Source organism: Zootoca vivipara, chromosome 9, assembly GCF_963506605.1.
Source record: "Zootoca vivipara chromosome 9, rZooViv1.1, whole genome shotgun sequence".
Lineage (NCBI taxonomy): Eukaryota > Metazoa > Chordata > Lepidosauria > Squamata > Lacertidae > Zootoca > Zootoca vivipara.
Window position 1 is genome coordinate 21,762,329 of NC_083284.1, and position 20,824 is coordinate 21,783,152.

General features: G+C 45.8%; 1 protein-coding gene across 3 annotated transcripts in view; it reads right to left on the reverse strand.

Annotated features, from left to right (window-relative positions):
* MANBA (mannosidase beta) overlaps positions 1-20,824 on the reverse strand; it is an 85,140-nt gene that overhangs the window by 60,353 nt on the left and 3,963 nt on the right. The gene's annotated exons all lie outside the window — the stretch shown is intronic.

Here is a 20,824-nt window from a genome sequence, read left to right on the forward strand (position 1 = left end):
CAAATCCCTGCGACGGGGTGAGCTCCCGTTCCTCAGTCCCAGCTCCTGCCAACCTAGCAGTTCGAAAGCACGTCAAAATGCAAGTAGATAAATAGGAACCGCTACAGCGGGAAGGTAAACGGCGTTTCCATGTGCTTCTCTGGTTTGCCAGAAGCGGCTTTGTCATGCTGGCCACATGACCTGGAAGCTGTACGCCGGCTCCCTCGGCCAATAATGCGAGATGAGCGTGCAACCCCAGAGTCGGTCACGACTGGACCTAATGGTCAGGGGTCCCTTTACATTATTATTATTATTATTATTATTATTATTATTATTATTATTATTACAGTCATACCTCAGTTTAAGTACGCCTCAGTTTAAGTACGCCTCAGTTTAAGTACTCCGCGGACCCATCTGGAACGGATTAATCCACTTTCCATTACTTTCAATGGGAAAGTTCACTTCAGGTTAAGTACGCTTCAGGTTAAGTACAGACTTCCGGAACCAATTGTGTACTTAAACCGAGGTACCACTGTATTATTAGCTTGTAAACAGACCTCAGAGTAATGGCTCTCAGCACCCCTTAGCTGCACTAGGGAGTTTCTGATGGGGCACTCCCTGGGGCAGCTGATCCCAATGGGGCTGAATGGCACTGAGGGGGAGCTCCATTTGCCAAGGAACAATCAAGAGTGCACTCCTTTGAAGCCATGTCTCTACATGCTCTGGTTATCTCCCGCTTGGACTACTGCAATGCGCTCTACGTGGGGCTACCTTTGAAGGTGACCCAGAAACTGCAATTAATCCAGAATTTGGCAGCTAGACTAGTGATTGGGAGTGGCCACCGGGTCCACATAACACTGGTCCTGAGAGATCTACACTGGCTCCCAGTACGTTTCCGAGCACAATTCAAAGTGTTGGTACTGACTTTTAAAGCCCTAAATGGCCTCGGTCCTGTATACCTGAAGGAGCATCTCCACCCCCACCATTCAGCCTGGACACTGAGATCCAGCGCCGAGGGCCTTCTGGCGGTTCCCTCATTGCGAGAAGTGAGGTTACAGGGAACCAGACAGAGGGCCTTCTCGGTAGTGGCACCCGCTCTGCGGAACGCCCTCCCAGCAGATGTCAAGGCAATAAACAACTATTTTACATTTAGAAGACAACTGAAGGCAGCCCTGTTTAGAGAAGTTTTTAATGTTTGATGCTGTACTGTTTTTCATATTCGGTTGGAAGCCGCCCAGAGTGGCTGGGGAAACCCAGCCAGATGGGCGGGGTATAAATAATAATTTATTATTATTATATTACATACCCAGCATCCCATATTGACATCAGGGATGGGGAAATGGCCTCATGGGCCAAATTAGGACTCTTGCTGGGCCAAGTTAGGCCTGTGAGCCAAAGGCTGCCCACTGCTGGGTTAAGTAATCACGTTAAGACTGCTTACTACCACATTCATAAATCGGGGAAAGTACCTATCTCTTCCAGGAAAATGATTTGTCTCGCCAACACATTACTGTGCCACATCAAGTAAAAGAACTGAGTGCCTGTCTTGAGATCGGTGCCAAGAGAGATCCCACTGAGCCCAGAGCAATTATCATGTTACCACATACCGGCAGTTGCTGTGAGGTAAAATTTGTCGTGCTCTGGTTTGAGTAGAAATTGGAGTTCTTGGTAAGTTCAGAAGTAAACAAAAAATTACAAGAACTCGGGCCAGAAAGGATAATTTCAAAAATTCTTCACAAAGTTTTATTCAGGATAACTTCCAGTGAGCATCAACATCAGGACAAGGCCCTGTTTCGATGATTCTTCATCAGCGAGGTTTCTCAGGTCTAAGTGTACCAAGTATGTTTGCTTTTCCAAAAGCAAACATACTTGGTACACTTAGACCTGAGAAACCTCGCTGATGAAGAATCATCGAAACAGGGCCTTGTCCTGATGTTGATGCTCACTCGAAGTGCTCTGGTTTGAGGCCAGATCCCACAGAGAAAGAGCTAAGGCTGGAGCCTCGGGGATGGATCCAAGTGAGCAACTTGTTCCAGCAGAGGACTGAGATCTTTTAGGACCTAGGTTTATTTCCCAAAGCCTCTGGGACCAATATCAAATGTTTTCCTTTAACATATCTATACCGTCAAAATGTAACAGGAAAAAACAGTGCTGGGGTTAGGACCGTTATACAGCAAATGAATATTAGTTGATTAATCCATTGTTGTTGTTGTTTAGTCGTTTAGTCGTGTCCGACTCTTCGTGACCCCATGGACCATAGCACGCCAGGCACTCCTGTCTTGCACTGCCTCCCGCAGTTTGGTCAAACTCATGTTCGTAGCTTCGAGAACACTGTCCAACCATCTTGTCCTCTGTCGTCCCCTTCTCCTAGTGCCCTCAATCTTTCCCAACATCAGGGTCTTTTCCAAGGATTCTTCTCTTCTCATGAGGTGGCCAAAGTATTGGAGCCTCAGCTTCACGATCTGTCCTTCCAGGGAGCACTCAGGGCTGATTTCCTTAAGAATTGATAGGTTTGATCTTCTAGCAGTCCATGGGACTCTCAAGAGTCTCCTCCAGCACCATAATTCAAAAGCATCAATTCTTCGGCGATCAGCCTTCTTTATGATCCAGCTCTCACTTCCATACATCACTACTGGGAAAACCATAGCTTTAACTATACGGACCTTTGTCGGCAAGGTGATGTCTCTGCTTTTTAAGATGCTGTCTAGGTTTGTCATTGCTTTTCTCCCAAGAAGCAGGCGTCTTTTAATTTCATGACTGCTGTCACCATCTGCAGTGATCAAGGAGCCCAAGAAAGTAAAATCTCTCACTGCCTCCATTTCTTCCCCTTCTATTTGCCAGGAGGTGATGGGACCAGTGGCCATGATCTTGGTTTTTTTGATGTTGAGCTTCAGACCATATTTTGCGCTCTCCTCTTTCACCCTCATTAAAAGGTTCTTTAATTCCTCCTCACTTTCTGCCATCAAGGTTGTGTCATCTGCATATCTGAGGTTGTTGATATTTCTTCCGGCAATCTTAATTCCTGCTTGGGATTCATCTAGTCCAGCCTTTCGCATGATGAATTCTGCATATAAGTTAAATAAGCAGGGAGACAATATACAACCTTGTCGTACTCCTTTCCCAATTTTGAACCAATCAGTTGTTCCATATCCAGTTCTAACTGTAGCTTCTTGTCCCACATAGAGATTTCTCAGGAGACAGATGAGGTGATCAGGCACTCCCATTTCTTTAAGAACTTGCCATAGTTTGCTGTGGTCGACACAGTCAAAGGCTTTTGCATAGTCAATGAAGCAGAAGTAGACGTTTTTCTGGAACTCTCTAGCTTTCTCCATAATCCAGCGCATGTTTGCTATTTGGTCTCTGGTTCCTCTGCCCTTTCGAAATCCAGCTTGCACTTCTGGGAGTTCTCGGTCCACATACTGCCTAATCCATTAGATGGGCATAAATTTGCAAATGAATTGAAAAACAACAATGGGTTGATTCAATGATGTCTACTCAGAAGAGACCCACTGGAATGAATGAATCTAAATTAGCCATCGTGTCAATTGATTCCCGTGGGTATACTCTGAGCAGGACTAGTGTTGAATGGTACCCATAGGTTCTGAAGCAAAAAGCACATTGTCATTGCTTTCAGATGATGTAAACATTTCTTTCAGGTGCCGTCCATGGTTTTTGTAAGAATTTTTTTAAAAAAATAAATATTTTCCTAAGAATGATAAGAATGAAACTTTAGTGTTAAGGTAATCCAGTCCATGTTATGTGTCCCAGTTCACCAAAGCCTGGAGCAGTTCCAGAGAGGACTTCAGATTTTCTCATGCGTAACGTGCTGAAAGGGGTGCATCTCATATAGTTTTATTTTAGTCATTTATATATATTGAATTCCCTGCATTCCTGCTTTTATTTATTTTTAATATTCCTTTATATTCCTCCTTTTGTGTTGCATTGTTGTTTTACTTAATATTGTTTACTGATTTATGCTATAGGGCACTTAAAGAGATTTTCAAATATTAAGCAGCCTATAAATGCTTTCAGTTAATTAATAAATAATAATAATAATAATACAATTTGTTCTAAGTAAAGTGGTTTGATTGCCACACAACATGTGAAGATTACATCTTACAATTGTCTTGTTTCAAAAGAAAACCCCACTGTCAGGTTGACTGCAGAACCCTTTTCAGTCAACATAAAGGCTTCTATTTTAAGTAGACCCTCCTTGGAGCCCGATCTCCTCTTGAGAGGCACAATGGGGCTTTTTTTGAGGCTGTTCAGCCTCCCTGCCTAACAGCTGATGCACAGGGTAGTGCAGCAGCACCTGTGTCTCGGGAGGAGATCCTTCCCAGAGCCCAAAGAGAATGTCCTCTGGGGAGGGTCTCCTTGTGAGCCACCCACCATTTCCAAGTTCCTGGTGGCCTGCATTTGCGCGGTCATGCACAAGTGTGAAGTTGCCTGTATAGTTTCCTCATCCAAAAGCTCAAACCACAATGGGTGACTTCCATGCTCAGGCTTTTGTTTCATAAAGCATGCCCAAGTTGTCTTGAGGGAAGGTATTATCAGTTAAGGCAGGGGTAGAAAATCTGCTTTGCATGTGGGAAGTCTCAGGTTCAATTCCTGGCAACTCCAGGTTCAGCTGAGAGACAACCAGGGGTGGAATCCTGCCACTCCGTGCATAGACAATACTGAGATAGCAGGACCAATGGTCTGACTCAGGATCAGGCAGTTTCCTGTGTTCTTGCGCTATGTCCCGAGTAGAGGAAGTTTAGTGTTTCGACTATTTCATGAGGGCCACCACTCACAGGAAGAACGCAAAGCATCATCTTTGCTCTGCCACTGAGCTACTACCCCCTCCCTGTCCAGTGAAGAAACAGTCGTGTAGTAAGATTTCAAGTTACCACATCCTGAAAGAACGCTGGAAAACAACACAGTTCAAAAAGGCATTTTAATGCTCTATTATCTTCAAGGTTTTGTCAATGAATCCTTTTGCTTTCTGAACAGTTGACTTCCAACTGTGCAAAAAATAAGGACTTTTTGGGATGGAATTTATAGAGAGTTAAAAAAGATAGTTAGAATATCATTTAGGAAAGAACCGGAAATTTTTCTCCTAAGTATGTTAAATAAAGAAATCAAGGAAAAAGACAGATGTGTGTTATTATATGCAACAGTGGCCGCTAGAATCCTAATTGCGCAAAATTGGAAAAGCGAAAAAATTCCGATGATAGAAGATTGGCAAATGAAATTAATGGGGTATAAAAATTTGGCTATAAAATATGGAATTTCCAAAGGAATAGGGAAAGAGAAAGCAGGGGAAAATTGGGAGTCCTTTGAGATATATTTAAAAAATAAGGTAGAGAAAGCGAATCTTGTGGCAGATTTATGAAGGGTGAAGAAATTAAAGAAAAAGAGGAATTAGAAATAAGCACGCATTAATCAAGAATGAAATAACTCAATATACAGGAAAGACTGGAAGCAAGAAAGGGGGAGGGGGTAGAGGGTAGAAGATCTAATGGGTATGAAAGAATGAATGTAAGAATTTATTACGAAATTTCTTTTTTCAATGATTTAATTTAGAGTTATGTTTAGGTTTTTTATGTTCATTATGAATTAATTTATGACTATGTTTACGACGATTTTTATTTTTATTTTTTGTGTAAATGTGTGGTTTTGTGTGAATCCTTTTCGTTTTTTCTTGTTTGTTTTTTGTTTCCTTTGCGTATTTGTTTTTGATGTGATTGTGAATGTATTTTGAAAGTGCAATTCAATAAAGATTAATTTTATATATATATAAAAAAGAGAACAAACTTGGCTGCCTTTATATCCAAGTGTATACAGAGTGAGAGAGAGAAAAATAGTCAATAGAGATAACTGGAAAATGGTTTCATACATCATAGCATGCAAGAAATGGCCCGGGGGGGGGGGGACACATTCAGTTCTGCAGAAAAACAACACCATTCCACTTAAAAGTCACTAGTCTGGAAAACTTTACATCTGCAGAAAATTTGACGAATATTGCTCTCATTATTTCTTTTTCTTTAGTGGAGATGATTGCAGAGTAATTAGCACAAGATCTGTGACTTGTGCTGCTTCCTGTTACTGTGTTGCTTCTTAGTCCAACCTACAGCAGGGCTGCGAAATCTCTGGCCCTCCAGATGTTGTTGCGCTCCAGTTTCCACCATTCCCAGCCAACATAACCAATGGTCAAGGGCTGGTTGGAGCTGCAAACCAGCAACGTCCGGAGGGCCACAGGTTCCCCCCTATAGTATAGCATGATAAGATGGTGAGGCACTGGGAGAAGACAGGGAGTTGATTGCACTATAAGATAGTCAAGGAAAATGTGCCAAGTGTCAGATCTAAGTTGTAACAGTTTTTCATTATAAAATGTATCTTTTCCCCCAAATATGTATTTGTTCAGCAGCCAGCATTCTGTTAATGTAAAGGAGGAACTGATGTCTTGTTTAGAACTGGTGTCTTGTTTTAGATCACTATAGGAGTATAGCATCTAGATCAAGGGAAGTAATACCGTGTTTCTCATATTATAAGACACGTCTTATATTTATTTTTTCCTGAAAAAAACACACCATGGCTTATTTTCAAGGGATGTCTTATTTTTTAATTAAGTACCGGTACCGGTATCTGTACAGACCACAGACCTGCTCCCACCAGGGCTTCGCGTGCGGCAGGCAAAGGCTGCAGCCGGGTCTTGGGGCTGCGCGCGCTGCGCGCTGAGGCTGCAGCCGGGTCCCGGGTGTCCGCGCGCAAAGGCTGCAGCCGGGTCCTAGGGCTGCGCGCAAAGGCTGCAGCCGGGTCCCGGGTGTCAGCGTGCGGTGCGCAAAGGCTGCAGCCGGGTCTTGGGGCTGCGCGCGCTGTGCGCTGAGGCTGCAGCCGGGTCTTGGGGCTGCGCGTGCTGTGCGCTGAGGCTGCAGCTGGGTCTTGGGGCTGCGCGCGCTGTGCGCTGAGGCTGCAGCTGGGTCTTGGGGCTGCGCGCGCTGTGCGCTGAGGCTGCAGCCGGGTCTTGGGGCTGTGCGCTGAGGCTGCGGCCGGGTCTTGGGGCTGTGCGCTGAGGCTGCAGCTGGGTCTTGGGGCTGTGCACGCTGTGCGCTGAGGCTGCAGCCGGGTCTTGGGGCTGCGCGCGCTGTGCGCTGAGGCTGCAGCCAGGTCCCGGGGGTTAACGCGGCAGCAGCAACCCTTCTTTGCCACAGACCTGCTCCCACCACCTGGTACGGCTTATTTTCGAGGTATGCCTTATATTTTTCCACCTCAGGAAAATCCTGCCATGCCTTATTTTGTAGGGATGCCTTAAAATATGAGAAACACGGTAGTACCACTGTATTCTGCTCTGGTCAGACCTCACCTGGAGTACTGTGTTCAGTTCTGGGCACCACAGTTCTTGAAGGATATTGACAAGCTGGAACGTGTCCAGAAGAGGGCAACGAAAATGGTCAAAGGCCTGGAAACGATGCCTTATGAGGAACGGCTTAGGGAGCTGGGTATGTTTAGCCTGCAGAAGAGGTTAAGGAGTGATATGATAGCCATGTTCAAATATATAAAAAGATGTCATATAGAGGAGGGTGAAATGTTGTTTTCTGCTGCTCCAGAGAAGTGGACACGGAGCAATGGATTCAAACTACAAGAAAGAAGATTCCACCCAAACATTAGGAAGAACTTCCTGACAGTAAGGGCTGTTCGGCAGTGGAATTTGCTACCAAGGAGTGTGGTGGAGTCTCCTTCTTTGGAGGTCTTTAAGCAGAGGTTTGACAGGCATATGTCAGGAATGCTTTGATGGTGTTTCCTGCTTGGCAGGGGGTTGGACTGGATGGCCCTTGTGGTCTCTTCCAACTCTACAATTCTATGATTCAGCCACTGTTTTTTGTTAACTCAAAACTGACAGTTTTCCCACATTGATATGTATCAGGGCTGAGCCATGGGTAGCTCTTAAGTGGGGAGTCAGGGTGTCAGGAACAAGGGATTCATAGAGTAATAGAATTTTAGAGTTGGCAGGGACCCTGAGGATCATCTATTCCAACCCCCTGCAATGCAGGAATTTTTCACCCAACGCAGGGCTCAGAAACTCTATCCAAGATTCAAGACACCTCAGGACCCGGAAAACTATCCTTCACTGGAAAAAGTCCAAGTCTATATGGTCTATACAGGAAGACTTTATAGTCTTAAGACAGGTGGTGAACTTTATATCATTAAACTACAATTGACAACTGTTGGGATTCTGGACAGCAAGGAGTTAAAAACACTCTCAGGCGTTCTCATTCTCTGGGTGCTAGCCCACAGCTGTGCGCTGATTGCTAATTGCCGTGTAGTCATAAATCATGCTCTAAAGAGAATACTCTCTCTCTGTCTGTGTGAAGTTTGAGTCGGAGCATGAGAGCAGAAAGTTAGGTGAGAGGAGTGTTAAGAGATAAGAGTGCTGCTAAAATGCAGCTTAGTTCAGTTGGTTTAGATGTATTATGTTAAGCTTCAGTAAATAAAGTTTAAGTTAGTCTTTGAAGCTACAGTGTGCTTGTTTTCTTGAAGACACCGGCAAACTGCTATCTGGTTCCAGTTGCGCAGTAACTCTGCTAGATACAAGAAGAGGATTTTAAACTGGCACAGCGGGAACGTGGCTGGGCGTCATTGCAACTTGGCAGCGTGGGTCCACGAGTGTTTTATGACCCACTAATGAACTTTATAGCACCACGATCATAAAAACATCAACAGGTTATGGTTGTTTATGCCAGCACACGGAAAGATAGCAACGCTTGGATGGCAGCGCGTCCTGAGGTGATGGACTGCCAGGACAAGAGGTCGGAGTGTCTTCAAGAGCCGGTAGCTTAAAGAAGCCCAGCTGGAGGCCTGCCTGTGCATGCTGTTAAGGCACAGGGCAGTAGAAACTCGCTGGTGAAAGCAAGCCATTTTCCGGAGCTGGGAGCTGAGTGCTGAGAGCTGGAAGCTGGAGAGAACAGTGCAGCGGCAGTAGTGTGAGTATCACCAGCCCCAGGGGGAAAGATGGCTGAGGCTCAGGAAACTTTCGTGGTGCCATTCCCAAGACTGATGGGGAGTAATTGGGTGGACTGGTCTAAGAAGATGGAAGTTTTTTTAGTAGCTAAAAGGCTTTGGGAACGTACACAGGGTCCACCCGCACAAGCACCACCAGCTACTGCGGCTGCAGAGCTGAGGGAGGACCAGAGAACTGTCGCTTATTTAACCATGGGAATTGATGAATCCCAGATGGTGCACATAGACCAGGCCACGAACGCCCACGAGATCTGGGAGGCTCTGCAACGCGTATATCAGCGTGATACAGCAGGGGCCAGGATTCACGTTACCCGGCAGCTGTTTGATTTGCGTTTGGAGCCAGGGGGCTGCGTAAAACAGCATATATCCCAGATGCTGGCATTGTTTAATAAACTGAGGCAACTACAGATACCCTTTACAGAGCAGCAGAAAGTCTACATTTTGTTGAGTTCTTTAGACCCCAGCTATGAGACACTTTCTCTCACGTTGGAAGCCATGCCTCAAGATCAGCTTGATCTAAATTATGTGACAGGCAGATTGGAGGATCATCAGAACAAAAGGCTGAGAGAGAAAGAGAAAGCTGCAAAGGGAGGTTGCCCAGCACCCAGGCGTGGGGGTGCAGAAGTAGCTGAGAACTTTGTGCATGCGTTTGAAGCTAAGAGGTGCTATGTGTGTAACTCTGAGCAACACCTGCAGAAAAATTGCCCCAAGGCCGGTTTCCATGGTAACCGGGAGATAAGGAGAAGAGCACGTCCTGGAAGAGGCCAGATGCGCCGGGGCAGAGGCAGCGGTGCTGGAGCACATCAAAGGACAGCTGCATATGCTTTTGTTGGACAGGCCAAAACCAACTGTAAACAACGCTGGATAATTGACAGTGGAGCGAGTAGTCACCTAGCCCCACCTAGTGACCAGATGAAAAATTGCAGGAAAATTCCAGCTGGGACTACAGTCACCTTAGCTGATGCTACAAAGAGAGACATTACAAAAGTTGCTGTTATGTTTATGCCCTGTTTAAAATCTGACATTGATGTATATGTACTGGATGGTATGGAATGTGGGTTATTGTCTGTTTATGCTTTAGACCAGGCTGGTTTTCAGGTGCAGTTTGGGAACCAGGTCTGTACCATCTCCAAGGATGGTGAGCAGTTAGTCCAGGTACAAGGCCGTAAGGGTCTGTACGTGCTGGAAACAGACAGTGGCGCCTCAAAGGGGGCGCAAGTTGCTGAGGTGGGCGGTGCTAAGTCTAAAAAAGCAGAAGCCAGGTGCGCTAACATTCCCGCACATGACAAATGCCTTCATTTATGGCACCGACGTTTTTCACATGCAAACTGGCGGTATGTGCGCAAGCAGGTGGATTGCGCCATTGGCTGCAATATGAAGGACTGCTCTAAGTTCCTGGAGTGTAGAGCTTGCATGAAATCTAAAGTCCACACGGCCAGTTTTCCAAAATCTGATAGAGTGGCGAAGCAAGCATTTGAGCTTGTCCACGCAGATCTTTGTGGGCCGATGCCGGTGGCTAGTATGGGGAATTCCCGTTACATTTTGTGTCTAACGGACGATTTCTCTAGAATGTCTTGGGTTTTTACGCTTAAAGACAAAAGTCAGGCAGCCAATGAAATAAGAGAGTGGGTAATTGCAATTGAGCTGGAATTTGACACCCGAGTCAAATCGTTTCAGACAGACAGAGGTGCAGAGTTCTTGGCCTCTAGTTTGCAGGGGTTTTTCCGGGGGAAAGGAATTAAGCATAGGATGACAGCTCCTTATTCTCCCCAGCAGAATGGAGTTTCAGAGCGGAAAAACAGGGTGCTTCAGGAAGCAATGGAAGCTCTACTGTTTGACTCAGGGCTACCAAGGTGCTATTGGGCAGAAGCTGTAAAGGCCGCAGCGTTCACGTTGAACCGGACGTTCAACTCAGTGGTAGGAAACACGCCGTATTTTATGCTTCACGGCAAAAAGCCTAAAGTACATTATTTCAGAACATTTGGCGCAGAAGCATGGGTATTGATCCCCAGGCCGTTGCGCAGGAAGGGTGGCCCAAGATCACGAAAAATGATTTTTTGCGGATACGAGCCAGGATCCAAGGCCTGGAGGTTTATTAACCCAGGGGGTGATCGGTCCAAGGTGACAATCAGCCGAAATGCTGAATTTTGCGAACAGAGTGGCTGGACCAGAATCCATGCGAACCCTGAGGTACTCAGAAGCTGGATCAGTGGTTTAGATTCAGCAGAGAAAAACGCTGATGGAGCTGGTGGCAGTGAACCTGCTGAGGATGTGGTTCAGAGTGTCAAGTCAGAGGGGGCAAGCCTAGACAGGGAGGTGAAGCCAGACCGCAGGAGTCCGTTCTCTTCGCCGCAGGCAAGGCCTGGCAGGCAGAAGCGCAACAGGTCTCCCTTGTCACCATCAGCCAGAGCCAGTCCAAGGGGACGTGGCAAGAGAAGCAGGTCACGTGGTGGTTCACCTGGTATGTCAGACTCACAGGCAGAGTCCGGTACAGGTGCGTCTGGGTCAGAGGAGGAGTTGGTTGAGGTGCCAAGACGATCTAAGCGCACCACCAAAGGAAAACCTCCTGATCGTTTTTCAATGGCCAATATATACGCAGGGTTTGCACAGTGTGAACCAGAAAGCTTCGCAGAGGTGCAGAAATTGCCTCAGGCAGAGTTCTGCAAGTGGCAACAAGCCATGGAAAAGGAGATTGGTTCCATGGAATCTCTGGGGGTTTTCACACTCACAACCCTGCCGGCTGGCCAGCAGGCAGTGGGCTGTCGCTGGGTGTACAGGTTAAAACCTACCCCAGGTGGAGAGCCACAATATAAGGCTAGATTGGTGGCCAAAGGCTTCAGCCAGCGACCTGGGGTCCATTATTCTCAGGTGTATGCGCCCACAGCTAGAAGTGAGACAATGAGGTTGCTCCTAACAGTTGCAGCGCAGAGAGGTTCAGAGGTCGCACATTTTGACATTGATGTGGCATATTTGAACTCCCCACTGCAAGAGGAGATTTATATGCAACCTCCGCCTGGATTCGAGGGCGATAGGCCGGGACTGGTATGGAGACTGCACCGTTCCATTTATGGCTTGAAACAATCAGCCAGAAATTGGAACCAATGTCTCCATGAAGCTCTGAACAAGCTAGGGTTTCAAAAGAGTCTGGCAGACAGCTGCCTGTACCTGAAAGGGTCAGGCCCGCGGCAGGAACTAGCTCTTGTGTTCGTTGATGACATTATTCTTGTTGCCCAGACAAACAAACAGGTGCAGGAGTTTGCAAGGCAGCTGAAGCAGCACTTCAGACTCAAAGAACTAGGTCCTGTGAGTATATACCTAGGAGTTCAGATCCAAAGAGAACATGATGGCAGTTTTTTACTAAGCCAAAAGGCAAAAATAGAGCAATTACTGCAAAAGTTCAAAATGACAGATTGTAAGGGTGTGAGAACACCAATGGAAGTGTGTTTTCTCAAAGACATCCAGTTAGAGAAAAAACCAGAATTTGAGAACCAGGAGGTGTTCCAATCTGCTTTGGGAAGTCTGCTTTATCTGTCCCAATGGAGTAGACCCGACATAGCATTTGCGGTCAATCTCCTGAGCCGAGAGGCTTCAAAACCCTCTACTGTGGCCTGGAATGGTATAAAAAGGGTCCTTAGGTATTTACAACAGACCAAGGAATTCAGCCTTAAATTATCCGCTCAGGGTGATACACAGCTTCAGTGCTGGGCTGACGCGGATTGGGCCAATACCTCTGACAGGAAGTCAATCTCCGGAATGGTGGTAACGTTCGGAGGTTCAGTCGTTGGCTGGCGTTCAAAGCGTCAAAGCCTCATTGCTTTGTCATCAACTGAGGCAGAATTCAGCGCTCTTTCGGGTGTGTGCAGAGAACTGGAATTCTACACATGTCTGGTCAGGGAGATATGTGAGAATTGTTTCCTGCCTGTAACAGTATGGGAAGACAATCAAGCATGCCTAAAATTGGCAGATTCAGGCCAATTTAAAGCACAAACAAAACACTTGGATATACGCTTCAAAAATGTATGTGAAAGTGTAAGAGCAAATGTAATCAGGCTCAGATATTGTTCTAGTCAGGAAAACCTTGCTGACGGGTTTACCAAGCCATTGACTTTTGAAAAGCACAATAAGTTCTGTGAAATGTTGAACATGAGCTAGAGTGGATGTTGAGATCGCACCCAGGACATTATGAACGAGAGGGGGTGTTGGGATTCTGGACAGCAAGGAGTTAAAAACACTCTCAGGCGTTCTCATTCTCTGGGTGCTAGCCCACAGCTGTGCGCTGATTGCTAATTGCCGTGTAGTCATAAATCATGCTCTAAAGAGAATACTCTCTCTCTGTCTGTGTGAAGTTTGAGTCGGAGCATGAGAGCAGAAAGTTAGGTGAGAGGAGTGTTAAGAGATAAGAGTGCTGCTAAAATGCAGCTTAGTTCAGTTGGTTTAGATGTATTATGTTAAGCTTCAGTAAATAAAGTTTAAGTTAGTCTTTGAAGCTACAGTGTGCTTGTTTTCTTGAAGACACCGGCAAACTGCTATCTGGTTCCAGTTGCGCAGTAACTCTGCTAGATACAAGAAGAGGATTTTAAACTGGCACAGCGGGAACGTGGCTGGGCGTCATTGCAACTTGGCAGCGTGGGTCCACGAGTGTTTTATGACCCACTAATGAACTTTATAGCACCACGATCATAAAAACATCGACCATGCTGCCGGGGGATGATGCATGTTGGGAGTTCAACATCTAGAAGGCCACAGCTTCACCACCCCTCTGTGGAGAACCAAAGGTCTTGCTGCTCAAAAAGATGCTTCAAGTTGTAATCTTGGTGTCTCACCATATAGGCAGGGCAGTCTCTAGGCCCGGGTCCGGTGGTGCGGGGCACCAGGCCACCAGGGGCACTGCTGCACCCGTTGCGCCCACTGACGCGCCTCTCAGCTGTTTCAGTGGCTTCAGGCCGCTCTGCGGAGGTGTGCGGGCCTGGGGCTGCCTCCGCCGTGCGCAGGGGCGTCGCAACAGGGGGCAGGCAGCACCCCCTGGCCCAGGGCCAGCCCTACGGCCAGGCTGGATGGCGCAGGGCGCCGGCCCTCCAAGCACCCGCTGCGCTGGGAAACGGGGCGGGGGACGCCGGAGGGATCCATCGCGCCAGGGCGTCAGGTATGCTTAAGACGGCCCTGCATATAGGACAGCAGTTCTAGTAACACCAGCTATGGCACCATGTGCCCAAAACCATTGCTGCCAAGTGCACACCAAGCTCAGAAGAAATTTGTGACTTGTACTCACAGCGTTTAAATTAAGACTCAGAAGCCAAAGGAAAGCAGAGCAGAAATTCCCATGGTAATACATGTTTACTGTGCACTAGAGAAAGTATGTATATTCATGTTTCATGGCAAGACACTTGTTTAATGCTTTTGTTACTTTTGATATACCGTATTTACTCGAATGTAATACACCATCAAATGCACACCTCCATTTTCAAAACCTTGAAATCAAAAAAGGATTTGCTGGTGAATGTAAATGCGCCATCAAATCTAATGTGTAATTTTTGCAGCATAATTTGGCCCCCCAAAAGTGCTCATTACATTTTAGTACTGGTAAATACAGTGGTACCTTGGTACTCGAATGGCTTGGCTCCCGAACAAATCAGCTCCCGAACGCCACCAACACGGAAGTGTGTGTTCCGGTTTGCAATCGCTTTTTGGAAGCTGAACGTCCGGCGCAGCTTCCGCGGCTTCCAATTGAGTGCAGGAAGCTCCAGCATCCGATCAGTGGCCACGCCTTGCTTTTCAAACCGTTTCGGGAGTCGAACGGACTCAATGAACGTATTACGTTTGAGAACCAAGGTACCACTGTATGGTATTTCATAAGGCTGCTTGCATGGGGGAAACAAGTGCAGCCAGCTGGGCAGCTTTGACAGTTCTAGGGAGGGAATCGGAAGGACAGGGAGAACAGAAAGTCTTGATACTAGTTTCTGAAATGCACCCGATGAAGGGAGACTGTGATGAAGTTCTGGAAGTGGCTGTGGTGGGCAGAGACAGAACCAAACAGCAGGGAGGGACAGAATGGTTGTTAGGTGCAGCTGGATCTGGTAACCAATAGGAAAATGTTGGCATTTTCCTATCACTAATAGCAGAAGGGTCTTTTAAAATTCACTTGTTTTTCTGGTGACTTGTGTTTCAGTGAATCTGAAGAAGTGTGCATGCCCATGAAAGCTCATACCAATAACAAACTTAGTTGGTCTCTAAGGTGCTACTGGAAGGATTTTTTAAAAATTTTGTTTCGACCAACACGGCTACCTACCAGTAACTTGTTTTTTTATTTCGCAGTATATGCAGCCAGCTCGGCATAGGGAAGGTTGTTTTTTAATGTTTTGTTGTGTTTTTATACTTTGCTGAAAGCTGCCCAGAGTGGCTGGGGCAACAATAAAATTATTGTTGTTGTTATTATGATGTAGGTCAACTAAATTGTTGCTGTTGTGGTGTAGTGGTTAAGAGTGGTAGACTCGTGATCTGGTGTACCAGGTTCGCGTCCCCGCTCCTCCACATGCAGCTGCTGGGTGACCTTGGCCTAGTCACACTTCTTTGAAGTCTCTCAACCCTACTCACCTCACAGAGTGTTTGTTGTGGGGGAGGAAGGGAAAGGAGAATGTTAGCCGATTTTAGACTCCTTCAGGTAGTGATAAAGCAGGATAGCAAATCCAAAATCTTCTTCTTCTTCCTGGCACAGAAGGGGTGGAGCACTGGGCCTGAGGTGGCCTGAATTTAGTCCTCTGGGCCTCACTATCCAGCCCAGGCCAAGTCCTCCTTCCCAGGCCACACTCCTCACTTGCTCCACCCCAAGCCCTCCTTGAGTACTTCAGCCTGGCTGCAATGTGTCTTTGAACTGTGACACGGCCTCCAGCTTGCGCCTGGATGGAGAGATCTGTTTCTGTGGGCAGGTGCACACACCATGCTTTTAAAGCATATCAATCACACATTTAACACACATGTATTCGTTTGCAAGATAAGCGCTGAATTGCGAGTCATGCCTTCCATTAGCCTTGAACAACTTAAGAACACCAGAACAACAAATGCAAAAATACACTTGCATGCACTTTACATCTGTAAAAATGGCCTACTGGAAATTTAGGCAAACTAAGCCTTCGTGTTACAGTATTCCTAAGTTGTACAATGTTTCCTTTAATTGTTCTTAAAGTGTTTCTTCAAAATGAAGTACTGTATTAATGCTTGATTTGTATTTTTTATATGATGTATAAATGCTTCCATTTTTTTAAAAAAACCCATTATTCCTCTATACATCTGATTTTTTGTTGTTGTTTAGTCGTTTAGTCGTGTCCGACTCTTCGTGACCCCATGGACCAGAGCATGCCAGGCACTCCTGTCTTGCACTGCCTCCCGCAGTTTGGTCAAACTCATGTTCGTAGCTTCGAGAACACTGTCCAACCATCTCTTCCTCTGTCGTCCTCTTCTCCTAGTGCCCTCCATCTTTCCCAACATCAGGGTCTTTTCCAAGGATTATTCTCTTCTCATGAGGTGGCCAAAGTATTGGAGCCTTAGCTTCAGGATCTGTCCTTCCAGTGAGCACTCAGGGCTGATTTCCTTCAGAATGGATAGGTTTGATCTTCTTGCAGTCCATGGGACTCTCAAGAGTCTCCTCCAGCACCATAATTCAAAAGCATCAATTCTTCGGCGATCAGCCTTCTTTATGGTCTGATTATATTACATCTTATATTACATTGATCCCCTTCATGGATCAATGCCTTGTCGTGGCGAAGGGGCTTGAATAACTCAGAGAAGCTATGAGCTATGCCATGCAGGGCCACCCAAGATGGACAGGTCATAGTGGAGAGTTTTGACTAAACGTGATCCACCTGGAGAAGGAACTGGCAAGCCACTCCAGTATCCCTGCCAAGAAAACTCCATGGACAAAGACAACAGGCATATAAAAGTTATGACGCTGGAAGATGAGCCCCTCAGGTCGGAAGGCGTCCAACATGCTACTGAGGAAGAGCGGAGGACAAGTACAAGTAGATTCAGAGCTGATGAAGCGGCTGGGCCAAAGCCGAAAGGACGCTCAGTTGCGGATATGCCTGGAAGCGAAAGGAAAGTCCGATGCTGTAAAGAAAAATATTGCATAGGAACCTGGAATGTAAGAACCATGAATAGAGGTAAGCTGGATGTGGTCAAAAATGAGATGACAAGAATAAATATCGACATCCTGGGCATCAGTGAACTAAAATGGAAGGGAATGGGTGAATTCAGTTCGGGTGACTATCATATCTACTACTGTGGGCAGGAATGCTGTAGAAGAAATGGAGTGGCCCTCATAGTCAACAAAAGAGTGGCAAAAGCTGTAATGGGATGCAATCTCAAAAATGACAGAATGATCTCAATACGAATCCTAGGCAGACCTTTTAACATCACAGTAATCCAAGTTTATGCACCAACTACCGGTGCTGAAGAAAGTGAAATTGACCAATTCTATGAAGACCTACAACACCTTCTAGAAATGACACCAAAGAAGGATGTTCTTCTCATTACAGGGGATTGGAATGCTAAAGTAGGGAATCAAGAGATAAAAGGAACAACTGGCAAGTTTGGCCTTGGAGTTCAAAATGAAGCAGGGCAAAGGCTAATAGAGTTCTGTCAAGAGAACAAGCTGGTCATCACAAACACTCTCTTCCAACAACACAAGAGACGACTCTACACATGGATATCACCAAATGGGCAGCATCGAAATCAGATTGATTATATTCTCTGCAGCCAAAGATGGAGAAGCTCTATACAGTCAGCAAAAACAAGACCTGGAGCTGACTGTAACTCAGATCATCAGCTTCTTATAGCAAAATTCCAGCTTAAACTGAAGAAAGTAGGAAAAACCGCTGGGCCAGTAAGATACAATCTGAATCAAATCCCTTATGAATACACAGTGGAAGTGAGGAACAGGTTTAAGGATTTAGATTTGGTGGACAGAGTGCCTGAAGAACTATGGATGGAGGCTCGTAACATTATACAGGAGGCAGCAACGAAAACCATCCCAAGGAAAAGGAAATGCAAGAAAGCAATATGGCTGTCCAACGAGGCCTTACAAATAGCGGAGGAGAGGAGGCAAGCAAAATGCAAGGGAGATAGGGAAAGATACAGGGAACTGAATGCAGATTTCCAAAAAACAGCAAGGAGAGACAAGAGGGTCTTCTTAAATGAGCAATGCAAAGAAATAGAGGAAAACAATAGAATGGGGAAAACCAGAGATCTGTTCAAGAAAATTGGAGATATGAAAGGAACATTTCGTACAAAGATTACCATAATCAAGGACAAAAGTGGTAAGGACCTAACAGAAGCAGAAGACATCAAGAAGAGGTGGCAAGAATACACAGAGGAATTATACCAGAAAGATATGGAGGTCTCGTACACCCCAGGTAGTGTGGTTGCTGACCTTGAGCCAAACATCTTGGAGAGTGAAGTCAAATGGGCCTTAGAAAGCACTGCTAATAACAAGGCCAGTGGAAGTGATGATATTCCAGTTGAACTATTTAAAATTTTAAAAGATGATGCTGTTAAGGTGCTACACCCAATATGCCAGCAAGTTTGGAAAACTCAGCAATGGCCAGAGGATTGGAGAAGATCAGTCTATATCCCAATTCCAAAGAAGGGCAGTGCCAAAGAATGCTCCAACTACCGCACAATTGCGCTCATTTCACACGCTAGCAAGGTTATGCTTAAAATTCTACAAGGCAGGCTTAGGCAGTATGTGGACCGAGAACTCCCAGAAGTGCAAGCTGGATTTCGAAAGGGCAGAGGAACCAGAGACCAAATAGCAAACATGCGCTGGATTATGGAGAAAGCTAGAGAGTTCCAGAAAAACGTCTACTTCTGCTTCATTGACTATGCAAAAGCCTTTGACTGTGTCGACCACAGCAAACTTTGGCAAGTTCTTAAAGAAATGGGAGTGCCTGATCACCTCATCTGTCTCCTGAGAAATCTCTATGTGGGACAAGAAGCTACAGTTAGAACTGGATATGGAACAACTGATTGGTTCAAAATTGGGAAAGGAGTACGACAAGGTTGTATATTGTCTCCCTGCTTATTTAACTTATATGCAGAATTCATCATGCGAAAGGCTGGACTAGATGAATCCCAAGCCGGAATTAAGATTGCCGGAAGAAATATCAACAACCTCAGATATGCAGATGACACAACCTTGATGGCAGAAAGCAAGGAGGAATTAAAGAACCTTTTAATGAGGGTGAAAGAGGAGAGCGCAAAATATGGTCTGAAGCTCAACATCAAAAAAACAAAGATCATGGCCACTGGTCCCATCACCTCCTGGCAAATAGAAGGGGAAGAAATGGAGGCAGTGAGAGATTTTACTTTCTTGGGCTCCTTGATCACTGCAGATGGTGACAGCAGTCGTGAAATTAAAAGACGCCTGCTTCTTGGGAGAAAAGCAATGACAAACCTAGACAGCATCTTAAAAAGCAGAGACATCACCTTGCCGACAAAGGTCCGTATAGTTAAAGCTATGGTTTTCCCAGTAGTGATGTATGGAAGTGAGAGCTGGACCATAAAGAAGGCTGATCGCCGAAGAATTGATGCTTTTGAATTATGGTGCTGGAGGAGACTCTTGAGAGTCCCATGGACTGCAAGAAGATCAAACCTATCCATTCTTAAGGAAATCATCCCTGAGTGCTCCCTGGAAGGACAGATCGTGAAGCTGAGGCTCCAATACTTTGGCCACCTCATGAGAAGAGAAGAATCCTTGGAAAAGACCCTGATGTTGGGAAAGATTGAGGGCACTAGGAGAACGGGACGACAGAGGACAAGATGGTTGGACAGTGTTCTTGAAGCTACGAACATGAGTTTGACCAAACTGCGGGAGGCAGTGGAAGACAGGAGTGCCTGGCGTGCTATGGTCCATGGGGTCACGAAGAGTCGGACACGACTAAACGACTAAACAACAAACAACAACATATTACATCTGATTATATTACATGTTTAATACTATATATTCACTTTGATCATAATTCCTACTACTGTGCAGTAATTACTTTGCTTAGCACTTAACACAAAGAGTGATAACTAGAAAGCCAAACAGAAGGTTTTTCTAGAAGACAACTACTTTTCTATGTGATGGGAATTTATACTGTATGTAGATATACAGTACGGAATAGCATAGCATTCAATAATGGTGGGCCATCGTCTACACCAGGGGTCAGCAACCTTTTTCAGCTGTGGGCTGGTCCACCATCCCTCAGAGCATGTGGTGGGCCGGACTATATTTTTTTGGGGGGGGATGAAATAATTCCTATGCCCCACAAATAAGCCAGAGATGCATTTTAAATAAAAGGACACATTCTACTCATGTAAAAACATGCTGATTCCCAGACTGTCCGCGGGCCGGATTGAGAAGGCAATTGGGCCGCATCCGGCCCACGGGCCTTAGGTTGCCTACCCCTGGTCTACAGTCTGAACTGGCAGAGTCCAGTCACAAGGTTGATCACCCCTATAAGATTCGACATGCATTGTAGGCCTACTTCAGTGACACCCGTTTTCCCCTTTGCCATTTAATGTACATGCAGAGAGAGAAAGTATTTGCACCAAAAAGGGATAAATAAAATATGGTAATCGCAAATGATCCAAAAATAATCAAACAGGGTTAAGCCATCTTTTTCCTTTCTTTCAAGGGTGAGATTCTTTTTGGGGTAATCTATCCGGAGCCACAACTATGGGTAGGGTCAGAGACAAAGGTGGCCAGGCTTGGAGGCAATACCAACCCCTTTCCTCTCATTTCCCCCTCCTAGTTGCCCAGATAAAATAAAGCTATGGGCTGCAAGAAATTGATGCAAGGATCACATGCAGC